Here is a 17,458-nt window from a genome sequence, read left to right on the forward strand (position 1 = left end):
CAACATTTAAAAAAAAAAAAGTACTTAATTCAATAGTTTTTGCTTTGGTACCGAAATTGGTACCAAAAACTGCGCAATTTTACTGATATCGGTACCGACTACTGAAATTTTGGTACCGTGACAACCCTACTGAAAAGTGTAAGAAGTTCAATTACCAAAACTTTATTTTTGGTGTCAGTTTTCAGCTTAATGAAAAGTTTGGTTTTATAAATATAATATTTTGGTGCATCACCTGTGTCAGATCACCCCCACACCATAATTTAGATACCATCTTACTGCATTGAATTCATTGTTTGAATGCAAAACAATGCACATGATTGCATCAGTATCCATTGGGGAAGCTCTTTATCTTATACATCAGTGACTATATGATATCCGTCTACTGAGCTGTATTGAAATGATGCATTCACAGGGCCATTCTTGCTGTTAGATTTGACACCTGTCTTCTCGCTCATCTTATGAAATGATCAAGATGATGAAACCATGCAGAGATCATGATACTACAGAACCTGATTCACACTCCCTGTTCTGTTCCACCCAAGCCCACCCATCTCAGCTAGAACGGGGGTCACGTCACCCAGCTAGCTTAGCTCCTCTCTTCCCCATCCTCCAGAACGCTCATTATCTTGTTAACACTACATTTATCTAACAAGACAAAAGGGAGTGAGTGACCCAGCCACCATTAAAGATTAATAGAAAGGCATTAAAGGGAAGGGAGTGATGGAGAAAGGCTGGGCCTTAACCAGGCTTTTCTTTTTAAAGAGTGAGATGGCTGTGACAGGATTATTAATCAGAATAGAGCGGAAGATAAGACCTCCATTGCAGCTTCCTCACTTAGAGTCTTTAGTTAGCGCTCATGCAAAGCATGAACAGGTCAGAAAGGGTAAAACTAATTGGCTCTACTGGGTTTTGAATAACAATGAGCAAGGGCCCAATTATAAAATCACTCTGATTTTGACATCAGGGAAGGAGACGAAAGTGCAAGACTAGATTTTTCTATAATGTGTGAGGAAAATGGAATATTAAATTGGAGATTGGGAGACTGAGGGAGAGTATGACTTTTGGAGGAGAATGGGTGCAGGAGACATCAGACTCTGTACCGAGGGATAGAGAGAGAAAGAGCATGTACATGTAAGCATGCGTGCTGTCTCTCCTGTTCCCTCAAAGCTTGGCTATTAATGCAATTTATAAATCATTGGTGATATAAATTTTAATCAAGGGCTGGTGGAAAACCGTAGAGGTCTCTGAAGATAGCTTCAGCTCATTTGAAATTCCATTTGCATTAAAGATTCACATAACACTGAAAGATTTGAGGGAAATCTTTTCTTTTTTATCTTCCCTTCATTCATTAGTAATGATTCCTTTTTCACTATGACACGAGGGTTTTCAAAATCAGCGTCTCTTCATAACAAATGCCTTCTGCCTTTCCCCCTCTCTATGTCCTGTTGTGTGTGTGTGTCATCAGGCTCCGCATAGAGCGAGATCAAGACCAGAAGTCAGCAAAGAGGGAATAATTTTTTACTGAAAACTAATATTCAAATTTGTTTGAATGCTTTTTTGTAATTAACACACGCTAATGATATCTTTTTAATTTATGATCACTGGTTAACGCTGTTTCTTTATCTGTCACGAGCTCACACTTGTTTGAGGTCTCTAATTAGCTAATTAATAGTGGCATTTTGATTGGAATATTGTTTGTTTTGCAGAGGTATGAGCCTGTTCTATTTGTCAGCTTGAAGACTGAGACGTCTTGTTGCATAATTCATGGCACGCTCTGCCAACAGACAGCATTGCCATTTAAATTATGAACACATTAGAGAAATGCTAACCCTCCCTGACTGCCTGCGGCAACTGAGAGATAGAGAGAGAAATAAATGAATTTCCCACTGCTCATTAGTTCACCTGTGATAATATGGGGATGTGAGGTGGAAAGAGCGTGTCAAAGGTGTTAATGTGTATCATTAGATATGTAGAGGTGTGTGGTTGTTGTGCACAGATCCTACATTTATTCAGATACATATTCCTTTTTTTCTATTCATTCAAAAGAATAGGTGTTTTAGGCAGGAAAGATCATTTGGGCTGGCTCACAGATTAAAAAAAAATCTTATTGACCCCAAATGTTTGAATATATGTTTATATATGTTTGTTTCAAATAAATGCTATTCTTTGGAACTTTCTATTAATCAAAGGATCCTGAAAAAATTTATCTCAATTTCCACAAAAATACTAAGCAGCAAAACTGTTTTCAACTGTGATAATAAAAAATGCCTTTTGAGCTCCAAATCAGCATATTAGAATGATTTCTGAAGGATCATGTGTTATTGAAGAGTCCACCAGTGCTTTTCTCAAAGCGCCTTGTTGTGGGCGCAGTTGAAACGTTATAAGTGCTGATACGGAATATCCGCAAAACTGTTACTACTATCTGATTTCACAAATAGTTTGTTTCTAAATATAAAAATGTTGAAACAATGTGACGCACTTGCTTTGGCACTAGATTTGGATGAAGAGGAGTCAGTGTAGACAGACACCATGGTGGAGCTGACGGTGGTAGGAGCCAGGGTGAAGCTTTGGCTGAAGGGCTTGGCAGAACCAGGGTGCGTGTATCCGCCAGAGCAGAGAGGCCGACAGAACAGGGCAACATCCTTGACCCGGAGGCCTAAGGTGGAGCTGCTGGCTCACGGGACTCAGCTGACCGGGGTGACGATGGAGTGAGCGAGGATGACGGGGAAGCCGAAGGAATGAGGATCCGAAGGGATGGAGGGACCTGGAAGTCCATGGCGGAAGCTGACGGAAAACGGGCCACGGTGGAGACCAGGAAACGCAGAGCTGGAGCGGAGCCAATGAGCTGACAGGCCGAGGTGGAGACATGGTTTTGGAAGCCTGAGGTGCAGCCGGGGACTCAGCCTCATGCTGAGCTGGTGGAGGGGAAGGCGGAGCTGACGAATCGCACGGAGATAGTGGCAGGGGCAGAGCCGAGGAGCTGAACGACACCGGTGAAACTGGCGGATCCAGGGGACTGGACGGAACACTGGAAACAGATGGGACCAGGACGTTGGGCGAAAATATTGGACGGGACTGGCGGAAAAGGTGAAAACTCGAAGGTGTGGACTCAGGAGGGAACGGGATCTGTGGACCACTGATCGATTAGGCAGAGGTCCACTCCTGGCTCTGTGATGGACTGAGCAGCACGCGTGTAGACTCTGATGCTTTGATGGTTCTGGGATGAGCTTGGTGGGTGCTTCAGGCTGTGAGGGGGAGGTCGCCGTGCCATAGCATCTAGCCTGAATACTCCAGCACATTCCGGTGTTCTGGGAGGAGGAGAAGGCACCACACTGGTATGTCCATTTTTTAATCTTACTCGTTTTGAGGGTCGTTATTCTGTAACGTTTCTGGAATTTCTAGGAATTCTCTAAATAGACTTTAACGATGAACACGAGAGTAACACAATAATTTACATGAGAAAATAACCGACAAGGGACTGAACAAAACAGGGAGTTTAAAGGAGAACTTGGTAACTTTTTTAACTTAATAAAACTGTCTAGAAATCATTTGGATGGTTAAACAACCTGTTCTGGTGATATTGGTGACTTTCCCCGCTCCCCCCAGCGTTCCCAGCCGGAAAACCAACCTTGCAACTTGGAGACTACCGTCCCGGCAAGATAGAAATTGGAAGTCTCGTGAGAAGCGAGAATGAGAACGAGAACGAGCGCGAAACACTAATTGCTTTACGGCAATTCGACATAAACACACACGCATGTATGATGTATTACCAGATTACCCACCTCGGTAGACAAAGCTCCACACAATACAGTTGGCTTGCTCCGATCAAAACAAACGCACATGAGCAGCGGTAGAGAGGGGGAGGAGGCCGCCGCAAGTGAGTTTTTTACGACCGTGTTGTGACATATACGCCCCCCCACAGCTGTAGGGGGAGCTCGTGGGGAAAACATGCGACAACAAAAGGGAAAATCAGCGAAGAAGTGACTAGAGTTCGCTAGAGTTGCCGAGTTCTCCTTTAAATAAAAGACGAACCAAATGACTGTTGGTGAAAATCATACGAAACCATAGAAACAAACCAGGAGATAATCAGTAACCAAAACTAAAAGGAGCAGAGAAACAGGAACTAAACAAAATACAACAGAAGATCAAAATAGTCCAAGTCCATGACACTCCATGGTTTTTACTGTATCTTTGTAAAGTTTTTGTGTGTGCACATGGCTATCAGACATTTTGAACTTTATTTATATGTTTCGGTCTATTTATCTTTTGTTATTTCTCAGTTGACACATGTGGTCTACAGGCCTGCTAAACACTGCAGTCATTTATCTTTACACTTTACACAATGCCACCACCATACTTTGATCCTTACTTGCTGAAACAGCACAGCTTGGACCCTCTGAATTAGCTTTGCGTTTATACACAGATGGCTGAAGTTAATCCTTGAAAAAATCATGAAAAAAAACTGTGATGGTAATGATTGTTCGAAGAAGGATGAATTTGCACTGCTGCTGCCATTACCACTTTAAAATATCTGCTAACAATTGCAGTAATATGCATTTACTCGCAAACACTCAATAATTCCACTCTGATGGATTAGATAATGAGATAAAGATATTTTTACATCTTTATTTGTTCTTTGTAGAAAGCCAAACACATACACTTGTTTTTCGCCAGTTTCAACTATATTCAGCTGCCAGATTCTCTTAAGCATCTCTCCGCTCGATATGCTAATGTCGGTCCCAATTTCCATAATTAGAGAGAGAGATTGTGTTATTATGGCAAGAAAATGCTAGGCTGAGGTTTTTATAACTCTCTCAGCAGGGAGCTACAGTCAAACACTACAGCAAGCCTTTCTGATTCATCTTTTATATGCAACCATATTCCCTTATTCAAGTGAATGAATTACCCACAATACCACATGATGATATTTATACTTCTCTACTAAAGTATATATGTTTTTTTTTATGAGCTTTGTGTGTGTGTTTGTTTGACTGGGGGCATTTTATTGGCTTTGTTCCCTTGTGTATGCATATTACTGTATATACACCTCTGTAAATTACAGTGCTGTGAACGCACAGCACACATAAGGCTAAGGAACTGCTATATCATTACTTGCTTCCTTATCCAGAGAGCACTGCACAGTGGAGAAAGAAAGACCTCCGAGTACCATTCAGGTGGTCCTGCCAAACGGGAGAAAAAATTGTTCCCAGTAACTTTAATGTTGAGCTCCATGAAAAAACGGTTAGGAATGTAACATGTTTCGAAATGTTGAGATATTGCACCCAGTGCCACATTTATTTGCCAAGTGCCACATTCATGCAAAGTCTGTGATTTACCCAGTAACTTTTTAAAAGGAATTTCAACACAAAGCATGTTTTCTCACCCTCACCCAAATGTTCTTTGGGTTGAGCTGTTGTAAGTTAAATACTCTCAAGTATCAGTGCATTAAAGTCAAGTTGGTATATTGTTTCTATCTACATGCATCTATACAGTCAAATACAGTGGCAGCTGCAGGTCTTTCAAAGAGGGGAAGCTCATTTTCGGCCTACATCATAAAAACTGTCCATTTATTTATACGTAAATTCTACGTTCCTTTTCAAGTAAATGCTCTGTGACCCTGTCGTACCAACTAGGCGTCTTTTCCAGTGACTTGACCAGTGTCCTCTCAATGGCCAGCAGTTAAATATAATTGTATAAATGTAATAATATAATAAAGGTATAAATAATAATATAATAAAGTATAATAATACTACTACTACTAATATATTTTTTTAATTATTTTAATAATTATTTTTTAATTATTACTAATAATAATATAAAAAATATAAGAAGTAATACAATAAAGGTATAAATATATAATTGTGTGAAATGTATAATGAAAATTGGCTAGCAATTTCGACAAGCAAATACCAAGAAATAGGTTGCAGCAGTTGGTCTTTCGACTACAGTTGAAAAATCTGCGATGGGACTGAGCTCGAATAGCTTTAGCATCAGTGACTTTTTATTGTATGAAATCGCTGTCAATCAAAAGGAGATGCAGCCTTTCGACAGACCCTCCAATCATCACGCAGAAGCCCGGAGTCCAGGCCAGCCCACTCCCCGTTCACCCCCAGAGACGCTGAGCGTCCGTGGGCGGGACATAATCCAGTGACCGTCTAGTTATAAGCACTGAAAAAAACTGTTCAAAGCAGCCCCATTGAAGTCAATGGACACTGGGCTTCAACAGGGAAATGCACTGTGACACTACGGGAATATATGAGAAGGAAATCGAGTCAGCCGACTTGTTATATGTAACTGATTCTGAACGAACTTGTCTTTGAGATGAACGTTTTCTAACGCATTTTTAGTCCAAATGTTAACAGTTAACAATAGTGCATATTTGACCATTCATTTTTTGATATTATAGGGGAAGCCGAGCTTCCCTTGCAGTCTTAAAGAAATCCCCACTGGTCAAATACCATCCACATTACACAGAACAGGAACAAAACAATAATGGTGATAATAAACTATAGTGAGTGCAAAAGTGACAAGTGAAAGATGCTCCAAGTCATCAATGCAATTTGGGCAATCATGGTTGTGATGTTGTAACCATAATGATTTCTGAATGCCCTGGTTTTGCAGCCCTTTTTGGACTTTTTGGAGAGATCTTTGTGTGTACATCCAGTTTTCCATGATATGGCATGATTTGACCGTTTGCCAGTGTTATGACATTGGTTGTTCTATCTGCCATATTTCTATCAGCCAAGCATGCGAGTTACTGTATAACGAGGGTGGTTTACTTACAGCGCCATTGATTCTGTTGACTCTTAAAAATTTGCTTGAAGTTATTGGTGAATATGAAGTTGTATTTTGAAGTTGTTGTCTGTTTGACAAATGTGATATAAAAAATGGAAATAAATAAAGAACAAAACAAAGGATATACCATGGTATTCCTAGTAAGATCAAATAAGAAATGATGAAAGGTGATACTTTAGGCAAACTATTGGCTTGGCGTCCTCAAGTAGCGTGCTCTTGTCTAACACTGGCAAAGCCAGTGACGCCAATATCCACTTCCTCCCAGGGTCATTAAAGGGCTAAAAACTCTTAATTTGGCTCCTGCAGCCAGTTTTATCTATTGGAGAGTATAGACTCCATGAGATGATAGGGAGAAGAGCAACATTAGAAAAATCATGCAAGCTAGATTTGACCTTATGTGTGCTCTCATAAGCACCGTGATGTCAGATCATGTGTGCTGATCACTAGGCCACAGCTCAGACACCGCTAAATAAATGATGTCATCATCATTGATCATTCTTAGACAAAGTCTACGTGACTGGACATTGCAGTCAATTTCCACTGGACTCAAATCACCTTAGAACATCCATTTCTTTCTTTTTGAAATCAATTGATTTATTTTAGATGCCTAAATACTGTTCCCCTCGACACTGTCAATTAAATAGTGTGTTTCTCATTATGCTCTTGGATTGGCTTGAAAGTGTGTCACTGTCTATTAATGGTGAAACTCTCTCTTGGTGCATACACACACCTGCTCCTCTAGCCTAATTGAATATGTGATCTGACAATTTCTCTTGTTTATCTTTGCACTCAGGATGCTCACTCTCTCTTCTTTTAACTGCAGGTGGAACACATACAAAAGGTTTTAGAGGTATTATAGCATTATTTATCAATCATTACTATCTTAAGATAACAGTGGCGCGCACTATGCTTTCTTCCTCTTTGTTTCCTTCGTTTCCCCTCTCTCTCTCTCTCTCTCTCTCTCTCTCTCTCTCTCTCTCTCTCTCTCTCTCTCTCTCTCTCTCTCTCTCTCTCTCTCGCTCTCTCGCTCTCTCTCTCTCTCTCTCTCTCTCTCTCTCGCTCTCTCTCTCTCTCGCTCTCTCTCTCTCTCTCCAGGCCCACTTGGGAAAACTTTATTATGCTTTGGTCTGACAGAGAAATATACAGATAAAAGATAATTGCCTGGCTTGACTCCTATGAAAATGAGATCTAAATTATTCAGAATGGTTTAAAGGTTAGTTGAAGGTTATTTCTGACGGGAAGCTATGAAAAGAGAAAGGAGCTATGTTTGCTGTGCATGCTGTGTGCTTGTGTGAATGTGTATTTGTGTGTGATGTCCATGAACTGGTGGGTTAGACACATTTGAAAGGCTAATTTTCGGTGGATGTCGCTTTGCAGTCTACTGACAAAGTGAGGGTCTCCGATGGGACCCGAACGATAGCAAATCAATTATTTACTGGCAAATTAAGCCTGATGTCTCTGGAAACACTTTTAGCACGGGCTGTAACAGACCGCTGTTTTTTCTAACGTCGCTCGATGACATGTTGACTCCTCTGGTATCGTTCCCTGTAAAATGCCTGTTAGCTAATGGGCACTGTGCTGTGCATGAGATTGCAGGTGTTCTTTGGTTTTCAGTGTGAGCGCAGAAGCTCAGGTTTGTATTGAGATGTGTAGGAGGCTGTAAAGAGAGATGATAGGCACTCCAGGGGACCAGAGGAAATTACCTGCCTCATTGTTGTCTGCTCAGAAGATCCATGCTGTTAACAACAGGGGGGAGCATCTAAACCCTGGCATGTTACCACGGTAACCTACAGCCCTGTGCTTTGCTATGAAGAAGATTTTGCATGTACAACGTAGGATGATTTTTAGCTCGTACCTAAGCTTACGCTACGCCTACATTCTACGTCATGCGTCAGGTCTGAGGTCACTCTTCGGCCGGAACTCGGCTTGCGTACAGCCGTAACCGAAAGCTAGTGATTATAGTTTATAAAGTTATAAATATGGATATTTTTCTTACAAATACGCATCGCTTCGCATCAGAAGGCCTTTATTAACCCCCTCGAGCCGTATGGATTACTTTTATGATGGATGGATGCAATTTTTTGGGCTTCAAAATCTCAGGTACTATTCACTCCCATTATAAAGCTTGAAAGAGCCAGGATATTTTTAAATATATCTCAGATTGTGTGTGACTGTCAGAAAGAAGAAAGTCATATACACCTATGGCTTGAGGGTGAAATTCTGTGATCATTTTCATTTTTGAGTGAACCTAACCCTTTAAATGGTGTGTGTATGTGTGTACGTGTGTACAAGTACCTCACAAAAGTGAGTACACCCCTCACATTTCAGCAAACATTTTAGTATATCTTCTCAAGGGACAATACTATAGAAATGAAACTTGGATATATTTTAGAGTAGTCTATCTGCTGCTTGTACAGCAGTATATATTTACTGTCCTCTGAAAATAACTCAACATACAGCCATTACCGTCAAAATAGCTGGCAACAAAAGTGAGTACACCCTAAGTGAACATGTCAAAACTGTGTCCAAAATGTCACTATTTTGTGTGAGCACCATTGTTATCTAGCATTGCCTTAATCCTCCTAGGCATGGAGTTCACCAGAGCTGCACAGGTTGTTGCTGGGATCCTCTGCCACTCCTCCATAATGACATCACGGAGCTGCTGTATGGCACTTCTCCACCTTCTGCTTGAGGATGACCCACAGGTGTTCAATAGGTTTCAGGTCTGCAGAAATACTTGGCCAGTCCATCACCTTCACCTTCAGCAAGGCAGCTGTCATCTTGGCGATGTGTTTGGGGTCGTTATCATGCAGTTCGGACCAGTTTCTGAAGAGAGGGCATCATTTCCTCAGTGAAGCTCAGCTCCTCAGGACCAGCAGCACTCATGCAGCCCCAGACCATGATGCTACCACCAACATGCTTGACTGTAGGCAAGACACAATGTTCTTGGTACTCCTTACCAGGGCGTCGCCACACATGCTGGACACCATCTGAGCCAAACTAGTTTATCTTAGTCTCATCAGACCACAGGACATGGTTCCAGTAATTCATGCTCTTGGACAGGTTGCTTTCAGCAAACTGTTTGCGGGCTTTCTTGTGAGCCAGCTTCAGAAGAGGCATTCTTCTGGGATGACGGCCATGCAAACCGACTTGTTGCAGTGTGCGGTGTATGGTCTGAGCACTAACAAGCTGAACTTCCGCTTCTGCAACATCTAAAGCAATGCTGGCAGCACTCATGCGTCTGTTTTTGAAGCCAGCTTCTGCACCCGACGCACAGCACGAGGACTCAACTTCTTTGATTGACCCTTGCAAAACCTGTTCCGAATGGAACCCATCTTGGAAAACCTCTGTATGACCCTGGCCTGGACTGTAACTCAGTTTCAGGGTGTTACCAATCTTCTTATAGCCTAGGCCATCTTTGTGGAGAGCAACAATTCTAATTCTCAAATCCTTGCCATGAGGTGCCATGTTGAACATCCAGTGGTCAGTATGAGAGAATTGTACTCAAAGCACACATTTTAATTGCTCAAATACAAGATACAACAATTTGTATGGTCCTGTCAAGCAGACAAAAACATGAACATGATGAATAGGACATGTGGCTTTGCAGGGTTAAACGACGTACAGCTATCACTTAGGGTGTATATACTCACTTTTGTTGCCAGCTATTTTGACAATAATGGCTGTATGTTGAGTTATTTTCAGAGGACAGTAAATATATACTGCTATACAAGCAGCACATTGACTACTCTAAAATATTTCCAAGTTTCATTTCTATAGTATTGTCCCTTGAGTAGATATACAAAAAAATTTGCTTTAATGTGAGGGGTGTACTCACTTTTGTGAGATACTGTATATATAATATAATTAAATAATATTGTATTGTGTGTGTGTGTGTGTATATATATATATATATATATAGTTTTGGTTATAACATATGCTTGATTGTCTGGAGTTGTGTTACATGACTGGAAGAAATTCTGGAAGTATTCCCATGAGGGTTAAACTAAGCCGCCTAACTGCATCACAGGAGAGCTGTCTATAATGTTTGCACAGGAAGCTGGTCTAATGGATTCTACTTGAGCTTCCCATTAATAACTGTATCTACAGACAGAAACATCAGTGGCATCAGGCAGCTTAAAGGCCTATTTACAGCAGCACTCTACCTGATCTGTCTGTACGGCCCATCTCAAGGCTTCTCTGTTTGTTTCAGATTTCATTCATTCCATTCCCCTGCAAAAGTTCGATCATTTATCCTTCCCCTCTGCCAAGCACACTTGCTTGTTTTTATTTAGAACCAGATGAGCCTGGTCTACGCTCTCCGACTCCCTGTAGTACACCTGTGATGGGCTGATGGGATGTATCGATCACCTACAGCTAATCATTCCGTACCGTGTCCACCAGGAGCCGATGGGAACCTTTTCCCACTTCTTTTTAATTAGTGCCTGGACCCCATGGGCACTAATCCTTGAGTCCTGCTCTGATATTCGTCTGATGTATGCCGCTTTGATTTCTCTGACCCTACAAGGAGTGAAGAGATTGGGAGACGCCTCTGGAATCTTAATGCTCAATGCAAATCTCTGAGGAAGACTTCACTGCAAAGAGAGATGTGGGAGATCATAAGAGTCTCGCACAACAACACAGCGACATTTTGTTACGTGTCTGCTGCTTTGTTTCTTTCAAGAGGTTCAGGCCTATGAAGTGATTTAAAAGCTGATGAGAGTTCAGTGGCTGCTACATCATTTACATTGCCTGAAAATTACAAGGCAATTAATCATTCTGGTTAGCAATATAACATATGGAGATGTATATGTTGTGAGAATACTAGCCTAGCTATCATAATTTCAAGATCATTTCATTTTTCTTGAGGCAAGGGCAGGGGCATTTTCAAAGACGACCCAACCCCCCCTCCCCCCCATAATTGTATAAGAATGAATTAGCATGCACAGCAGCGGTACACACATATGTACACATATGTACAGTCTTAAGTCAATTACATTGTCTTGCCTTTAGGCTGTGTTCTTTAGATTAGTATTCATATGTTCTTTTAAAGTGTGCATGGTATTGTGTGTTCACAAACAGATAAATCTGGTTATCTCCTGAATATTAGTGCCTCTTATCATGAAAACAACTTAGAATATCATGCATATGATATGCTATTAATTTTGATGCATATATGCTAATAATGTTATTGTCATAACATGTTGTCATATGTATAAATAAATCATAAATAAAGTGAATGTTTTACTCCGACCTCTACACTGGCCTTTAACTGTTTTGCTATCTGTTCTATCTGCTATCTGCCTATGTGGAAAGTTTGTTGTCTGTAAGCTCTGAATAGCACAGAGAATGAGAAAAATGTGCATTTGCTCAGTGATCAGCTGCTGTTGATTTAAATGATCCCTCTCTCCTTTCATCCTCTCTGCACTAGTCTGTAGATAAGAGCAACTTGATATGAGGGATGAAGAGAGGTCACAGGGTCTGGATCCAAAGCGATATTGTAAGTCAGCCCAGATTTTCACATTTCTGAAGCTTTGTGTACTTAAAGTTTTAAATGCTGTCAATACGTCCATATGTATCCATGCCTATCAATATCAGAGGCATGAAACTACAACAGAGATTGGTTGCCAGGGACAACATTTAAACGTTGAGTTGAACAGTTATATTTGACCGCTGAAAGCTGTTATTGTCCAATCAGAACAAAACATTTCAGCAAGAAGTGTAATAAAGTGGCTTAACAAATAGAGGAGATTAAAGCCACCTTTAAACTATCTTGTAACTGTCCTTGTTTCAGTTGTGATAAAAGAACAATACGGCCATTGATGGTGTTGATAACCTGCGATACGGCAGATTAAAAAAACCCATCCCTACAACCCACTGCCTACTTTTATCAAGATAAACAAAACACATTGACCCAACAGCTCAGCATATTTTTCCTCACCACAGAAAACATCCCTAGAGCCTCACTAAGATCTACTTCCTCTTGGTGCATGCATGTGTTCAGCACCAGAAATTGAGCTATTGGACAGGGTGCTGAGTGTCCGCCCGAAGAGAGTAATGTGTCCCTGTTGCCACCGGAGCTTAATGCCTGCTCAGCGTCTCAGTGGCCCAGACGCTCCTATTGAGCGTTTTTATCGTGGCTTGGCTCTCCTAGTTTGAAACAATATAGGCTGACTGCCGCTATTGATTTCAGCGGATTGTACTGTGGTAAGCTTTCCTCTGAGTCTGTCTGCTAAATTAAGCAATCATTCGTCCTGCTGATGGCAAAACTTCCTCCTGAGGCAGCGTGCAGTCCTCTAATAGCCCTAGTATTACTCATGTTAATTGATTGGGTGGCAGTGAGGGGTTGAGGAGGAGAGAAATTATGGCCCTTTTGAGAAGAAATCAACACAAGTGGCAGTAATTAGCGAGGAGAGAAACTAGCTGTAATTGAAAGAGCTTCAGTCATCGACTGTTCTTAACAGCAGCCCAAAGGAGCACACGGGTTGAGCGTAATCGAATGCTCTGTGTCTATCCACGCATAGATTTCTCTTCCACAGAAAATTCACATCACATGCCGAATAAATTAAGATGTATGTGTGTTTTGAGTTGGGATGCATGCGGTAATGTTCGTCCTTGGCAAGCCTGTATTGTTAAACTCCCCACACTGAAGACTTTGTAAGCGCACCCTGTTAAGTGGGTCTGGCAAACAGCATTTGAAATTTCAGATGTGGGCTGCTTTTCAGATCAGCTCCTCCATAGTGTCTCTCTAAAGCCAAGGCTCCATACATCACCTCAGTTAGGGGGAGAGGGCACATCTGGGCCGCATAAAACTTGGTGCAGTCACGCATATTTAGATATACAAGCCTCTTGCATTGCTGTTGATTAGGACGCACATGGTGGCCGCTCTTTTGCCGGAGTCGAGTGGGAAAGAGTTTTCAGCCATTTGGGAAGAGAGAAATGGCTAAACCATCTGGCGAGTGACTCCACGTTCTCGTCCAAATCGAAGGGCGTTCATGTGTATGTCTGTCACCCCTCTTCGAAACGTTCTGTGAACCTCTGATAAATAGTCCACTGTGCCTCTGTGTCTGTCAGCGTTCCGCAGTGCGTTAAATGTTTTTTTCATTAAAAACTGAAGAGTTCATGTGTTTTCTCTGTCATGTAGATGAAAAACTACCCTGCTGCTTACTACTTCAGATATGATAACACCATGATGGCATAAAAATACAAGCTATTTACTGGTCTTCACGGAACATCATCTCCCCACAACTTCACCAGCTTGGTTTGTCCCAGAGCCCTGAACCACAGACCGCTGAAACGCTTGACATAATGTCCTCTCAGAGACTACATCACATTAACAACACAGGCCGAAGGGACCTGGGCTTCTGGCTGAGCCTGCATGAAATTTATGATGTATGTGTTATTTGTGGGTCTCGCTCAAATTTGGTTTGAATCTAGTGGAAAATCCCATTTACACTCCATTTCCCATCCTCCATGAGGACTAAGATGTGACTCGAAGGGCAGCTCGGGGCAGCGCTTTAATTTATTAATGGAGTGTTAGCTTTGCTGCCCTGTGTTGTGGTTCAGTATGCCTTGTTGTTTGAGTGTTTTTATTTATTCATTCATTTTTAGTGTCAAAGGTGCAGGTTGGCTTGAAGTAGTAAGTAACTCTAGGACTGCCTATCATCTGTAGCTTCCTGCAAGGATAAAGCTGTGTGATCTGTCCAACAGAAGCCTGGTGGAGGCCATAACTACAGCCCATTAAGGGCCTCAGAGGTGAGCCAACGACTGTCAGGTTAATTGTTCCCCCTACGGTTGATCCTTTTTTATATAACAAATGTATTTATGCTCATCTTTGCAGTACCATTGTTCTGCCTTTACCAACACAGATCATTTATATGGTCACAGAGCTCATTTTCATAATGTTTTCTATATTATCAGAGGGAAAAATTAACCCAGGAATATATTTACACAGCAGGCATGAATGGTAACGGCTTGCTAATTGCCTGTTAGATGATTAATAAGCTTACAGAGATGCTAATGAACAGAGCACTCACTGTTTCAGAGGTGCTCTGGCAGTACGTGTGTTTTGGCAGCTTAATTATGGAGATAATTACACACTTGTTGATGCTGCTCTCCAAGCAAATGCCATCAACCATTAAAATATATTAAGTTGAATTACAGCAAGTGGACTAAGTGTGAGCACTTGGATTGTCTCACAGGGAAATACACAGCACCTTTGGAATGACAGCTTGGATGATTGCTGTAGTGTGAGCTTTCCCTTTATAGAAAGATCAGTGCGGTTAGGTAAAGCGGTTTGAACTGCAGTGTAATTTAATAGGTTTACTAGTGTATGTGTATATATAGTGTGTTATTGTATGTATGCATGCATGTATGTACGTACGTACGTACGTACGTGGCTTCTAAAATTCAGCTTTGTCATCACAGGAAGAAATTACATTTTATAGCCTATATATATTTTTTACTTTAACTTGTAATAACATTTCACAATATTACTATTTTACTGTATTTTTCATCTAATAAATGCAGCCTTGGAAAGCATCAGAAAGTTAAATCAGTAAAATAAATCAGTAACACTTTAGATTACATCCCGGAAACTACTACGTAAGTAAAACGAATTTACAGCGTACCTTTCGGTAATTATAGTGCACTTATAAAGTATGTGCGTGTAGGTATCAATATGTAAAGTTAAGGGAATAAAGGGGTAACAACCAGGAATATTAACAAATTATTTATACTGTAAGTATTTTAGAACGGAGGTGTACTTATTCTAGTGTTATGATAGGCAACAATGAACAATCTTATGTTTGGGAGCAATTTAGCGAGAACACACACTGTGTAGCTTTTTGTAATAATAGTGTACCAATACATAAAGGCTTTTGTATTGGTACACTATTATTACAAAAAGGGCTAGAGTCAAAAATCATATACAGGCAAAAACAAAATCAATACACGTGGCTCCTGATGATACATTGTAGTCTTATGAAATGAATCGGTCTGTGCAAGAGACTAAAAATTATTTACAACATTATTACTGCAAACGTGAAAAGTCCTGAGCATGTTCAAGGCAGTCTGGAGCTTGAGCTTCCTGTCACAGTATGCATATTCGGTTTATGAATTTTTCCATTTGATAAACCTATTTGTATATTTGCTTGATTTTAGGCCTTTGAGTTTGTGGAGGAGTAGTGTAGCCAAGTTGAAAAGACCTGAGTTGACTGAAAGGTCCAGGACAGGTGTCAACACTATGCATTTGTGCAAGGCACTTAGCTCTAGTTTGCTCTACACAAGTATATGATGTAAGTCCCTTTAGATAAAAGAGTCAGCTAAATAGCAAAGCTGATGAAAGGTTTCTAGCTGTTTTATCTGTAACAGTGAGCATTGCAACCTTATTGACCACATTTAAATGCCCACTAACATTCTAATAAGTGGAAAGAACTAAGTGGAATAAAAAAAAGACACTTCTTCTCTTGACACTTTTCTTCCTCTCTCTTGCCTGTGCGCACACAGTCTCTCATCTCACCTCCTCCATTTCTAAATTGGCAGTATCTTGCTGATGTAGCTTTCTTTAATGCTTTTTAGCCAGTAGCTGCTGTTGGCAAGTCTTTGGTTTCTTGTCTCAACTCATTAATTCAAGAGTTGGATGGAGTTTGCAGAATGTTGGCTATAAAATATTAACTTCAACAAATCTTCAAGGGCTTGTTCAAAAACATAATAGGCGGACCAATTAAGAGAGTGGCCTGCAGTCAGAGTTTTACAGCTTATTCAAGTCTGTGTGGATGGAGAGCGCAAGTGCTGCCTCTACATATTTGAAACAGCTTAAAAAACAACATATTTTATATAGGAAGTGCTTTTTTTTTATCTGCAGTGTAAATGGCGTGTTAAATTAATTCACAGCAGCATCAGAATCTGCCTTACTGAGTTCAGTTAAAACAGTCTTATGCTTTTATTTTTGTGTAGTTTGTTAGCTGCTACTACATGTATTGCTTCAGAAAGATTTATTTCTTCAGAAAGCCAAAGTCCTTTTAGGCAAGTCGTGCCACTCGGCCGCCATCTTGGAAACGCCTCCGGGCAGCTATTTCGGACTAACAAGACCAGGCTCCTATCTAAATGAATGGGCAGAGAGTCAGAACTGCACTTTCACTGGTCACCGGGACATAAAAACTGCATGTATAGAAACAGCAGTAAAATATGATAAAAATCGCTGAAAAAGTTTGATGACTTTGCCCCAAAATAAGTTTTAAAACGCCTTTTTCCCCACAGGTTATACTTTTACTACGCATGCGCAAGGATTCACGTTCACGACACCAACTTCATTCACGTCTCTATCCAGAATGCCGGTGTTGTGCCAAGCACTTAAACAATTATATGTATTTAAATGTCTGAAACCTAAAATAAACATTATGTGGTTAAAAACACTGAACAGTTGTGATATAGCCTATGACAAGCGCTGAGCGCGTCCGTCTTTGGCTCAGCGCCAGCCACAGCGCGCAAGCACAGGTTGAATATGGCAGTTATGTCACGTCACTGTACATTCGCTCCTTAGTGGTCAGCAGCTGACTGTTAAAAGCAGATGATTGGCTTTCCAGCGGGAGGGGCGGGACATGTGCATACAACCGCCATCTTTGCCGTTACGGGTTTTCCTTATATCCACGACTTTCCCGAA

Source organism: Scardinius erythrophthalmus (genome assembly GCF_964197995.2).
Source record: "Scardinius erythrophthalmus genome assembly, chromosome: 2".
NCBI classification, from domain to species: domain Eukaryota; kingdom Metazoa; phylum Chordata; class Actinopteri; order Cypriniformes; family Leuciscidae; genus Scardinius; species Scardinius erythrophthalmus.